The following is a 13,975-nucleotide window of genomic DNA, read 5'->3' as shown; positions in this document are numbered from 1 at the left end:
CAATGGGTTCTGATGTTGTAGGAGTGGACCGGAGAATGGCGTGTATTCTTGGGACTGAATTCCAGAAGTAGGACAAGAGTTTTCCTGGTTTGTAATGAAATTTGGAAGTAAGCCAGGAGTACTGCAAGAATAATGGTGCACAGACATAATATCGACTCCACAATATCGAATGGACAAAATATCGAGTTTTAAATATCGTTTGGAGAAAATATCGACAGGACAGAATATCGACAGCTAAAATATCGTTTTTAAGGTAAGTGAAGTAATATCGACTGTAAATAATATCGAAAGTAAAAAATATCTTTTTTTATATAATATGTAATTATTTATACTGTTATAATATGGGTGAAAAGTGTCATTTTATGTTATAATTATTTTTAATTAATGATTTTTTTTAAATTATTGTGTAATTTTATTCTGTAGCGGGTTGTGGGTTTATAGGGGAATAGGGTGGGAAGTAATTTAATTATAATTAATTAAATATGTAAATTTATTAATTGGTAGTAATAATTAATTAATTGGTAATTAAATGTTATATGTTAATTATTCAAAATTTAATTGGTAATTAATTTAATTTAATTGATTAATTGCTAATTATGTAAATAAAAATAATGTATTTCCTGTAGCGGGTTGTGGGTTTATAGGGGAATAGGGTGGGAAGTAATTTAATTTTTATTTATTAAATATGTAAATGTATTAATTGGTAGTAATATTTAATTAATTGGAAATTAAATAATATTTGTTAATTAATTAAAATGTAATTAGTAATTAATTTAATTTAATTGATTAATTGCTAATTATGTTAAATTAAAGGGGTATTTTTAGGGTTCAGGGTAACCCTGGGCGGGCGGCTACGTTCCGTGCACGGAGTGTGCGTAGTGCCGGCTTCTACGCATTTTGCGTAGCAGGCGTAGAATCCGGCACTATGCACGCTCCGCAGACGGAGCGTAGCTGGCCGCCACCCGCCTCCCTCCCGCCCTCCCTAAATACTTTAAATTAAAAGCGGAAAAGAATTAAAAGGCACTTACCTTGCCCGCCGCTGCCCGCCGCGTCCCCGGGGCTCGCTATCTTCATGGCTTCCGTCTTGTGTATCTAATGCGCATGCGCGAGCGCCCGCGCATGCGCATTAGATACACAAGACGGAAGCCATGAAGATAGCGAGCCCCGGGGACGCGGCGGGCAGCGGCGGGCAGCGGCGGGCAAGGTAAGTGCCTTTTAATTCTTTTCCACTTTTAATTTAAAGTATTTAGGGAGGGCGGGAGGGAGGCCTGCGGTGCGTAGTGGGGCTACGCGGAGTGCGGAGGTGGGCGTAGTTTCTCGCCCACTTCACGTAGCTCCACGAAGCCCCACTACGCCCACTACGCCCAGGGTTAGTTCAGGGTCAGTTTTTAGTTTTTGGGTAAAGGGGTATTTTTAGGGTTCAGGGTCAGTTTTTAGTTTCTGGGTAAAGGGGTATTTTTAGGGTTCAGGGTCAGTTTTTAGTTTTTGGGTAAAGGGGTATTTTTAGGGTTCTGGGTCAGTTTTTAGGTTTTTGGGTAAAGGGGTATTTTAAGGGTTCAGGGTCAGTTTTTAGTTTTTGGGTAAAGGGGTATTTTTAGGGTTCAGGGTCAGTTTTTAGTTTTTGGGTAAAGGGGTATTTTAAGGGTTCAGGGTCAGTTTTTAGTTTTGGGGTAAAGGGGTATTTTAAGGGTTCAGGGTCAGTTTTTAGTTTTTGGGTAAAGGGGTATTTTTAGGGTTCAGGGTCAGTTTTTAGTTTTTGGGTAAAGGGGTATTTTTAGGGTTTAGGGTCAGTTTTGGGTTTTTGGGTAAAGCGGTATTTTTAGGGTTCAGGGTCAGTTTTTAGTTTTTGGGTAAAGGGGTATTTTTAGGGTTCAGGGTCAGTTTTTAGTTTTTGGGTAAAGGGGTATTTTTAGGGTTCAGGGTCAGTTTTGGGTTTTTTGGTAAAGGGTTTTTTTAGGGTTCAGGGTCAGTTTTGGGGTACAGGGGTACAGTGTAAAAATAAAGTAAAATTAAATTTACATTAATTTAATTTAATGAAATTAAATTAAATTAAAATATATTTAAATAATTTTAAATAATTTAAATTAAAAAAAATTATTATATACTTACCAATACTTACGTTGTAATGGTAGTGCGTTGTAAACGTTGCGTTGTAACGTCATATATCCACTGTTGCACTCTTTGCAGTGGGAATAGTAATTTTTACTCTTTTGTATTTGTACGTTAATAATATTGGCTATTATTTAATTAAATTTTGTTACTATATATATATATGTTTTAAGAAATATGATTAAAAAATTTTTTTTTTTAACTTTCATTAATTATTTAATTATTAAAAGTTATTTTAAGTATTGTTAATTATATTTTAGTAATTAATTTTTTATATTAATGTAATTAAACATTGTTTTTATTAAAGTCGATATTTTTTACAACTATATTTTTGTTAACGATATTTTGTACTCGATATTTTTGTACTTACCTGTTTGTACATACAAACTCGATATTTTGGTTGTAGATATTTTCTCGTCGATATTTTGGGTAGTCGATATTTTGGTAGTCGATATTATTTCAGTGATCCAAGAATAATACATCATACCTACTCATAACAAAACCTTTTATGAATCAGGCCATGTGTGAATTGAGCTCCATGAGCCAATTCACAAAAGATTTGCTGGGAGTAGGGGAGACTTACACATATAGTACTCCTATCTTACTCATAAATTGTAGACATAAGGTAGACTGTTCCTAACTTACTCCTGCCTTTCCCACAGAATTCAAGCATAAGCCAGGAGTACTACAAAATTAAGTCACAGCAAAAACCTTTGCAGATTGTGGCCTGTATCTTTCCCTCTGCAATGCCATTACACATTGAAAATCTCTGCAAAAGGTAAACTCGCAGACACATTTTTCATCCTGGCTAGCTTTGTTGAAAGCGAAAAAATATATTGCTATCCAGTAGAAATTATCACACTATACAGAGACAAACTTTGTGGGATTGCAATGGGAAACTTTGCAAGCTTCGCAAATGGAAATAATTGGGCACTATGTAAATCCTTGCAAGTTAAAAACAGCACTCTTCTGCACTCTAACCCTTAAACCTGTTGTGGATCAAATGTCTTCTTTTGGCTGACACTATTACCCTACTCATTCCTTTTTTGTATGTTTTGTAAAATCAATATTAATGTGCTCAGAAATTAGACAAATCAATGGCATCCCAAACGTACTTTCAATGCACATTAAGTAATTTAACTTAAATAAAGGGTCAGTACATACAAAAATAAAGTAAAATGCAACTGAAAGCTACAACTGACGACAAAAAACAACCAGTACAATAAAACTAACCCAATCCGGGATCATGATTAGACAGCCCTGTCAAGTATCACACATCTTGCGTTATACTAACGCATTTTAAGTCAATATACTGCATTACAGCAAGCAAACATATTGTCACGCACATAAACTTATTATAAAATGTGAGCTTATTACCTGTTTTTGTGATCCATAGTATCAGCGAACTATGTTTTCTCGTTAGGCTATCGATACACACTTGGGTCAAGGGCCCTCAGCATCAAATTGATGTTCTTACAAGTTATGATGAGGCTGGCTGATTCACCCTGATTGGATGCCATTTTATTTGTTAGCACAGTGATTGGTCACTACCATTACGCACGTGCATGCTCTGTGCAGCCTGCTTTGCACCATGAGAATCACCGCTGCTCGGCCAGACGAATGTGTGCTGGTACGGGATGTGTGGCAGTTGGTGAAGTATGGCCCACTGAGACTGAGACAAAAACGCATCTTGGACTGGGACTGAGACAAAAAAGCATCAGAATGCTAGCAAGGGTGTTCTGGCCGTAAGACGCTGTGATATCACCTAACAACTGTTTGGGTTTTTTCCAAGGCTCGATGGTGCCAGGTAAGCAGATCGACATATAGACCCGGCTTTTTATGACGTACAATTTCACTGCATTCTTGAGACACTTGGACTGATAATGGCTTTTTAGTAGCTATGTATTAAAATGAGGCTTGCACTACTATTATCTTTGCTGGGCCTCTTGTGTGTGTGTGTAAGTGAAGTTTCACTGCCGCTATCTATTTTGCTTTACGTTATGCGACTAGGAATGAAGCTTACTCCGCCTGCGCTACTTTTGCTGCTCTTCCGTGTTTGTGAAGCTTGGACTGCCTATTCTGTTTGTCTTTTGTATGCATATGTTGCTAGCACTGCCATCCCAGAAGGCTTCTGGGCAGGTCAGTACCCGGTTCAGAGTGTCAGGTCCAGATCGGTACCGGAGAAGCCTTGGCCTGCCAGCAGAAAGATAAGAGGGGCTTTCATTTACACAGCTCGAGGTCCTGAGTTTGTTGCTCAGTGACATGTAGACAATGCAGTATAAATGAGAGTATGGGAGTGGTGTGTGGTGCAATAACCACCACTGAAGCACAAAATCCATGTTAAGTAAACTATTAGTGATTGGAAGCGTTCTTATCAGTCATGCCCTCCGTAGAACACGATTCTCTACACGGGTCTCTCAGTGCAAAACATTAGACAAGCTGCACTGTAAACCATTCTTTCCGAAGATGTAGATAGAACAGGCCTCGGTGTGCTCACGTGAGACGTGTTTTGCCACAGATGCACCTTACGGGAAAGAGCTCAGTCAGCCTCTCACACAAACCAGCTGCACTACTTCAGTTGTTGTAGCTTTCAAGTGGCTGTCGTATTTTCATACTTTGTTTTAGCCGGAAGCATCAATATTCCCAAAATGCAAAATCATGTAGGTTAATAAGTTAGAACTATAACAAGGTGCTACACAGGATAAAGAGCAATGTAGGAAGTAAACATTAAATAAGAGTCTTTCAGACTAAAAGAGTCAGTGAACAGGAGTCATCAAGACTTGGGAGAGAGGAGGCGAGAGATAGACTAGGGTAAAAGTGGTGCAACCGGAGGAAGAACGGAGAAAAGGAAGAGGGTGAAATGAGTGGAGAGAAAGGAGTAATACAAGAGACAGAGGGTGATGGGAGAGTGATGGGTGGAGAGGGACTGTTTCCCTTGTCTTCATTGCTTGATTTTGCACGCGATAAAGTGTTACTCATAGTCGTTGAAATATTACTCATAATTCCAATGAAGTTATAGAAATGTCACATAGCAATCTGAAACCTTGGCAGCTTTGATTAGATAAAATGCAGCACTAAATGTAGATCATTATGGTAGGACAGTATAGATGCTCAGCAGGACAGAAAGTATAGACCTGGTCTCTCGATTGTTCTGGCACAATAGAAAACTGCTCGGAAAGGGGAAATTAAATACTTGAAAAAAGTTGCACCAAGCAAGTAAATGTGATAAGGATCAGCAAACAAGTCTGAGGTTAGCGGAACCTTAATGAAAAGGAAAAATCGAATACAGAAAAGAAAAAAACCCTCAAGAAGCTGCAGTGTCTAGGATGGGAGGTGTTAGGAAAAGGGAGTTCAACCACCTCTGCACCTGTGAATATTCAGGGGCATATTTAAAATAACTGGTGCATCCCTGCATATCAGCAGGGATGCGCCAGTAATTGTGCGCCACAGCTCCGCCACCCATGATGTGCCGCATTTACAATGCGGCGCAGCATGGGGAAAAAACGGCACAGATGCGTGACGCATCTGTTCCGTAAAGGTGACGCATTGCTGGAGTTGCGTCGCAAGCGAGACGCAGCTCCAGCAATGCTCAGGGGTGCCCTATTCTTCCAATGCTGCGTCAAGCCTTACGCCTGCTTCAAGCAGGCGCAGGGTTTTGATGCAGCATTGACCTAAAAGTGACTGAGTGATTTCACTCAGCCACTTTTAGGAGGTTTTCCTGCGCCGGAACGCCCCCCCGCGCAGGAACGCCTATTTGTGGCGCAAGGCTTTCCAACGTAACGCATCTCCCAGATGCGTCACGTTGTAAGTAGCCCGCACCATGATGCAGGATTTGCGCCGCCGCTGCGTCACAAAAGTGACGCAACAGCGGCGTAAATGAGACGCAAGGGGCTCGTAAATCTGCCCCATTGTGATCACACACCTAGGCACAGTCCTTGACTTCCCAATCAGGCCGGATAATTACAGGTGAGTTCACCACGCGCTGCCACCCACAACCACACCCACAGTCTGCCGCCTGAAACTGTTATCATGAAAAATGAACACCTGGGAACGGCAGGCCTGCTTCGGTAGTGTCCATGGGAGAAAGCACAGATGACTGTTGCTGACGCGTGCAGTTTACTCTACGCACATGACCCACACTGCAGAGCATCCGTGATGGCGCGCAGGGTGGGCACTACATGTGAACATGCACTCTGTCTCTGAGGCTGAGGGCCTGTTTTAATAATGGCCTGCTGCCCGTGCACAGAGCCAGCCTTTGCAGTGCATGGGCGGCAGGTCATTATCATTATTAAAATGCTCCTCTGCCTCTGAGACTCTTCCCAGGCGAACCGTGCAGCCAGTCTGCTTTGTGCTGAAGGGGCCCCATAGACTTGGGGGCCCCCACGCACCCCGGGGGCTGCGGGGGCCTGTGTTACGCCCCTGTCCTCACCAGCAGTAAAAATAAAAAAGGACATTGGCCTCCCAGCCTGGGAACAGCCATATTGTTGTTCATTTTCACATTTTATTTACTCTTGAATTCCCTGTGGTTTATTTGTTTCTATGATGTTGTGTTTCTGTAGGTATTTTCGTGCAATATATTACTCTTGGGTGCAAAACTCTCAAAAGAGCTGCCTCCATACTGAGGTTACGTAGTTTTCAGCCTCGCTTCGCTACAGCCGCCATTTTGCGTTTAGTCGCCATTTTATGTTGCCTCACTCAGGCAGCACGGCTAACGTGGAAAAATGGTCTTTTTGTCACTTTCAGCTGCTCGATGTTTTTCTCGTCAAGGAACAACCTTTGTCCTTGTGTACGACACTGATGTCAGGGTCCGGCCGAGTTCGCAAAGCCATGTCTAGACTGATTAATCCATGACTTACTCCACTGTTTGGGTCCCACCATTCTTCTCTACCTTATCTTATTTAACTGGCCTTCACTATTCTCTCTGTGTGTTCTCTTGTTACATAGCTCTTCTTTTGAAGCATTCTACGCATGTTTTGCCACCTGCAAATTGAATTACGGGCAACAGTGTTGATTAACCTGATGGGAGGAGAGCACACGGGGTCTGAAAGGAGGGTGTGTTTTAGATATCTGATAGCTTGTTTTCAAACTATTCCTATTTGTCAGTTTTGTGTATATTGGGAGTTGTCATTGTAAACTTGTGTTGTATAAAAGACTGTGCGCCACAGATTGAAGTGGCAGTCTCTTGAGAACCTACCTGTGTGGTACTTCTTAGATAACTGTGCTTAGCTGCAGCTAATAAAACTACTTTTCAATGCCAAACAGAGTGTCCCGTGTCTCTGTCGGTCAAGGCAGGTGAACTCGAAGATCTTAGGCGTGCCCTGCGCCGCTCGGCCCATAAGGCCGGGTTCTCCAATTGGCGGCCCAACGTGTGGGCGACTTCAGCGGTAGTAGTTTTGCCCGAGAGTCGTGAGGAGCATCGCGAACCACGTGAGCGACCCCTGCATGTCGAAGTGGACCGAAGGTCTTTTGAAGCGTGGCTACTCCTTCCCGACGGCTGCTGACAACTGCTGCCCTGACTGTCGCCCTGCCTTGGCCCTTTGGTGATGATTGGTATCGCGAGACGATAGACGGACATCTGTTGGCGTGAGAAAAGCATTTAGTTAAGTATTTGTGGGTAGCGCCCACTCTCTTTGTTTTTGGTATTTTGTTATTCGATTAGCACGCTAACCGAAGCCAAGGGGTAAGTACGTTTGTGCTGTGACTCTATTGTCTGAAAATCCCTTGACGTTTGTAAGGAAGTCCAGTTTGTTACGAAATGCCTGGATTTAGTAAGTTTATGAAATTTTGTTGTTGTGGTTGTTTTGCGGATTCCCGACTAGAGGATTCTTGTCCAATTCCTCCAGTTGGAACTCCTACTTACGAACTTTACTCAAAGCACGGTCCAGGTCCTATAGTTTTTAATGAAACATGGACCCGTTACACTAAAAAGGACGGTGTTTTGCAATGGCCACAACATCGGTCTTTTGAGTCAGATATATTAGATAATTTAGGTGCGATTTTATTCAAAAGAAAAGCCCGGCCGGCAATGTTCGACTCCTTTCGCCTATGTCGCAAGGAAGCCAAACAGAAAGAAATTAAGCAAATAAAGAAAGATAAGAAAGAACAGAGTATGTCGATTCTACAAGCTGCCCAACAGTTTAAAAATGACGAAGTTGATCAGGCGATTGAGGTGTCAGAAAGACAACATCGTATGGCAATAGATAGATGCTATCCTGTGTTACCTACTGTATCAAAGAGTAAAACGCCTGATGATGATTCTTTCATGTCCCATTTATTGACATTACCTCCGCCTTATGTGTTAGGAGCTAATGCACCGCCATTACAGCCCGCTGCCAATGCAGCCGCTGTACTTCCTGCACAGTTGCCTGTCCGTGTGATTCCGCCTCAACCCCCTCTGCCAGCAATATCGGTACCCCAATCTCCTGTGCCTCAGCCTTCTCCATCTGTCGTTTTTTTTTGCTACAGATTCCTCTTCTGTCTTGCAGAATACATTATCCCCCGTTATAGTGTCAGATTCCCCTGCAGCTCGACGGCGTTTAGTCGACACTGTCTCGGGTCTTTTGTCGCCTTTTCTTGGACCTCTTTTTAACTCTCTCCTGCCTCGTCTAGGAGGCAATCTCGTAGTCAGTTTCCAGATTTGGAAGAAAGGACTAAATTAGATTCCCTTGCTTATAATTGGATCATGAGTCGTGTGTAGTATAGTACACGTGATATCTTAGATACTTTCCTCCAATGGAACGCGCCCACACAGAGATATGTATTTGATGTCATGTGTAATACTCTGATTAAGGAATGGGGAGACGTAGATCTAGACTCGCCACCTCAGGATTTATTCGACATACAGGATCAATTTGATAAGGGACTTATTGTGGGTCCTGCTGTAGAGCATGCTGTTCAGAAACTTGTTGCTTTTCGATCTACCCTTTCCTCTCAAAATTCTCTTGAGCCTGATCCCGCGGTTCGTCGTAAAACGGCACAATATCCTATGCGAGAAGTTCCTCCGATATGGAGAGATGAGGTTCCTCAAGCAGGTGCTAATCCAGGTGTTCCTGCTCACTTTCAGCGTATATGGGTACATGACCCTTGGAAACGGTCGGAAGTATTGGCACTCAAACAGTCTTTGCCGGACCCTCTTAAGAATCCCGCTGGGTATTATAAAGAGCTGTCCCAGACTGTTGACGCCTGCATTATGAATCTGGCAGATATTGATTTACTTATGGGGAATGTAGTCCCACAAGCAATATGGACCAAGATTCGTAGGCAGGATCATGCGGCAGCTTTAGGTGGTGATTGGGCTGCCATTACAGCTGCGGATGCAGGTAAGTGGGTGGAGCCAAACCAGATGTCCTGATCACAGAATTGCCTGGAAAAATAATAGATTTGATGAAGACTTTAATGCCTGCGATGCGCGTTAATTGGGATAAGTTAGCAGCGTGTAAGCAAAAGACGGATGAAAGTGTCTCCGACTTCTTTACTCGGTTTGAGGAGACCTGCATCGACCATAGTGGGCAAGATATGAGTACTGAAGGTGGACAACGATTGTTCGTAGACAAATTTGTTTTTAATTTACTTCCAGAATTATCGAATAAATTAAAACAATCGGAGAGTTCTTGGGCTGTCTCTTCCACTGCTCAGATATTGGCTACTGCTCAATATTATGAGAATAGGGATAAGGAAGACAAGGAGAAAGCGGAGAAAAAGACTAAAGACTTGAAAACAAAAGTTCTTCTGCAACAGGCTTATCCCCCTCGTTCTGCTCAACCCGCATTTTCACAGCCTCCACAGTTTCAGAGGTTGTTGCAGAAGCCAGTTCCCTCAGTTCCACGAGCTCCATTGGGCCCCAAACAGTGTGCTTATTGTAAGGAAGATGGTCATTTTAAGAATACTTGTCCAATTTTATTGCAACATGGATCATTGGCGCCACGGGGTCGTGGTGATTCTCGATCCATATCCAGAGTAAGGGGTCGTGGTGCGCCACCTCAGCAACGACGTCCCTCTCCCTCTCAAGACTCTACGAATTATTTTGATCAGCAGAATTCTCCATCTGCACAATTCTACAATGATGACTATTGTTTCGATAATGAGGACGTTGCTTTCCACACTAGCTAGGACAGCCATAGGCAAAGTAAGGGAGTCATATCAGTTCCAGTAGATCAGGAAGGACCTTATGTTAATGTTATGGCATTAGGTGTTACAGAACCATTTCTCTTGGATACTGGTGCTATGAGAAGTTCTATAATGCATTCTAAACTCCCTGGGGCACCTTTGTCTGGCTTAACAAATGTTTCTGTAGGATTCTCTGGAGCCCCAGTTTCAAATCCTATCTCTTGTCCTTTGCCCATTTCTATTGGTCCATATGATTTGGAAGCTCCACTCCTTTTAACGACAGGATGCGGAGAAAATGTATTGGGTTTGGACCTACTGAAACGTTTACATGCTACACGGTATTGTTCACCCTCTGGTGTGCACCTCACTTTAGGTGACAAGTTGACTTCTCCAATGTTTGTATTTAAAGAACAGCTACCACCCGAGTTGCGTTCACTTCCTGCTACACTTTGGGCTGTGGGTCCAAATGTTGTTGGCTTGTTGCAAATTCCACCATATATAATTACGGTTAAAGACAATGTTAAGATGCCATGTGTTCCCCAATATAAAATATCCAGTGATGGCGAGAGAGCCTTGTTGGCCATTGTTCATGATTTGGTTCAGAAGGGTGTGGTTGAAGAGACTAGAGTAAACGTTTGCAATAGTCCTGTTTTGCCTATTCTTAAACGTACCGATCCCTCTCAGCGACCTGTGTACCGTTTTGTAATTGATCTTCGAGAGGTCAACAAAATTGTCGTCCCTCAATTTCCTGATGTGCCAGATATCACCGCTTTGCTTACCATGATTCCTGCTTCAGCAGTTTGGTTCTCAGTGATCGATCTTAAAAATGCTTTCTTTAGCATTCCCATTGCTGAAGAAAGTAGGGATCTTTTTGGCTTCTCTCTCGGAGGTCGAAGCTTCCGGTTTAAGCGCGCACCCCAAGGCTATTGTGAAAGTCCTTCAATATACAGTCAAGCTTTGAAATCACAACTTGATACCTTTTCTTTGCCTTCAGGTGCCACTCTTATCCAATATGTGGATGATTTGTTGATCGCTGCAGATTTTGAAAATGTCTGTAAAGCAGCAACTGTATCGCTCTTACAGCATTTGTCTGATTCACATCATAAAGTATCGTCTTCCAAGTTACAATATTGCCGACAAGAGGTTACCTATTTAGGTCATCTCTTGTCGAAGGAGGGAAGGCGATTGACTCCAGAACGTATTCATGCAATTGCACGAATGCCTGTACCGTCCACACAAAGAGAAGTGCGTGCTTTCCTAGGCATTACCTCTTACTGTAGACAGTGTATTCCAAATTTTTCCTTTCTTGCTAAACCTCTGTTGGCACTTACACTTAAAGACATGCCCCAGCCTTTGCCTTGGACTGATGAATGTCAAAAGAGTTTTTCTGATTTGCGTACTGCTTTGTGTTCTGCTCCTGTGTTGGGTACTCCAGATTACAGTAAACCTTTCACACTCTATGTGCATGAAAGGGAAGGTTGCGCATTATCAGTGTTGATGCAACGATTTGGCGACAAACAAAGGCCATGTGCCTATTTTTCTGCAACATTAGATCCAGTAGCTAAGGCATTACCTAGTTGCCTTAGAGCAACAGCAGCAGCGGCAATTTCTATTCGTCAGTCCGCTGGACTAGTGCTAGATCATACTCTTAATGTTATGGTGCCACATGCAGTAGATACTCTTCTTAATAGGACGAAAACTCAGCATTTAACGAGTGCTCGCTTGTCTGGATACGAGTTGACACTTCTGGCTAGTCACATACACATAAAAAGATGTAATGTTCTGAATCCAGCAACATTGTTGCCTGCTTTGGATGCTAGCAATGTACAAGATCAGCATGATTGTTTTCTTCGCACTGAAGAAGAAACGAAGGGTCGAATAGACCTCAAGGACACACCACTTGTGGATCCGGATGGGATCCTTTGGGTAGATGGGTCATGTTTCAAGCTCCCTAATGGTGAAACGACAGCTGCTTATGCAGTAACGACGTTGTACACAGTGGTAGAAACCGCATGTATTCCGCATAATTCAGCGCAAGCTGCAGAATTGATTGCGTTGACAAGAGCATGTGTGTTGGCGAAAGGGAAGAGAGTGACTGTCTATACCGACAGCCAATATGCATTTGGCGTTGCCCACAGTTTTGGTCGTTTGTGGAAGGAAAGAGGATTCTTTACCTCTCACGGCACCAAGATACAGCATGGTCAGTTGGTAACTGACCTTCTTGAATCACTTGCCCTTCCCACTCAAATAGCGATTGTGAAGTGCAGCGCGCATAAAAAGATTACTGACGACGTGGGTCGAGGAAATGCATTTGCAGATGAGATAGCGAAGGAAACAGCGAGGAATGTTGAAAGTCGCATGTATGTTGCAGGTCATGCTAGATGGGTTGCAGAAGCTGGTATGTGTGAGGACACAGTGGAAAGTGTGAAAGCGATCCAGAAGGAGGCTACTGAGAAAGAATTAAGTATGTGGAGAGAAAGTACGGGCATGTTGGATAGTACGGGATGTTGGACGGAATTGTCAGAGCATCAACGATGGTTGTTACCTGATGCGTATGTACTGCCTGTAGTTACTATGGCCCATGGACCAGCCCATATTAATGCACGGGGTATATGTAAGCTTTTAGCTCCAGTATGGCAGAATGCTGGTATTCCTAAATGTGCAGAAAATGTGGTGAAACATTGCATTGTTTGTTTGATGCACAATCCAGGAAAGGGAACTCCAACTCCAGCAGGTCACTTTGCACCCCCTACGTACCCATTCGAGGTACTGCAAATAGACTACATCCATATGGAACATTTCAATAATCTCAAGTATGTCCTGGTGGTGGTTTGTGCCTTTTCCAGATGGATAGAGGCCTACCCCTTAAAGGACAACACTGCTTTGTCCACTGCAAAAATACTCTTGAAAGAATACTTCCCGAGGTTTGGTTTGCCGCGCATTGTCTGGAGTGACAATGGAAGTGAATTTGTAGGTGAAATTATGCAAAAGGTGTGTGTAGGTCTAGGCATTAGAAAGAAATTCCATGCGGCAAACCATCCTCAGTCAGCAGGTTTGGTAGAGTGTTAAAATGGCACTCTCAAACTTAAGCTAGCAAAGATTCAGGCCAGCACGGGCCTTTCTTGGCCTGATGCTTTGCCTTTGGCACTCCTTTCTACTAGAACTACTGTTCACTCTCGTTTGGGGCTTAGCCCATACGAGGTTGTGTTTGGACGCCCAGCTAACGTCTGGGGAGTCCCCAGACCCAAAAAGTACTCAGATATCCCCTACCCACTGTTGGTTGACTATTTGCATGATCTCACCACTAAATTGCATGTTATTCGTCAACAGGTCCAAAACGCTTTACCAGAGGCCTCTTCAGATCCCGGACACACCATCCAGCCTGGGGATTGGGTGTGCCTGAAAAATTTCCAGAGAAAAAGGAACTTGGAACCTCGCTGGGGGCCTCCAAGACAAGTCCTGCTTACAACTCGTACAGCTGTCAAGGTCCTGGGGAAAAGACACTGGATCCACGATGTGCACTGCAAAAGGGTACCATTGCCTTTGCCGTATGACCAGTGGGTCCGAGAAGGTATTGGTGACAGTGAGTTTGAGCAGGTACCCAGTTTTGTGCCGTTCAGCAGTGCACACCTGGATTGGACTAGCTCGGAGAAAGAGGACGATGATGTTCTACAGGAAGCTGTCCCCGTTCATCTGAGACTCAATACAGCAGATCCCGAACGTTTATTCCAGGACCAGACAACGCTTGGAAAGAGACGAT

The sequence above is a fragment of the Lissotriton helveticus genome, chromosome 3_1 (genome assembly GCF_964261635.1).
Source record: "Lissotriton helveticus chromosome 3_1, aLisHel1.1, whole genome shotgun sequence".
NCBI classification, from domain to species: domain Eukaryota; kingdom Metazoa; phylum Chordata; class Amphibia; order Caudata; family Salamandridae; genus Lissotriton; species Lissotriton helveticus.
Note: the sequence above shows the minus strand (reverse complement) of the source record.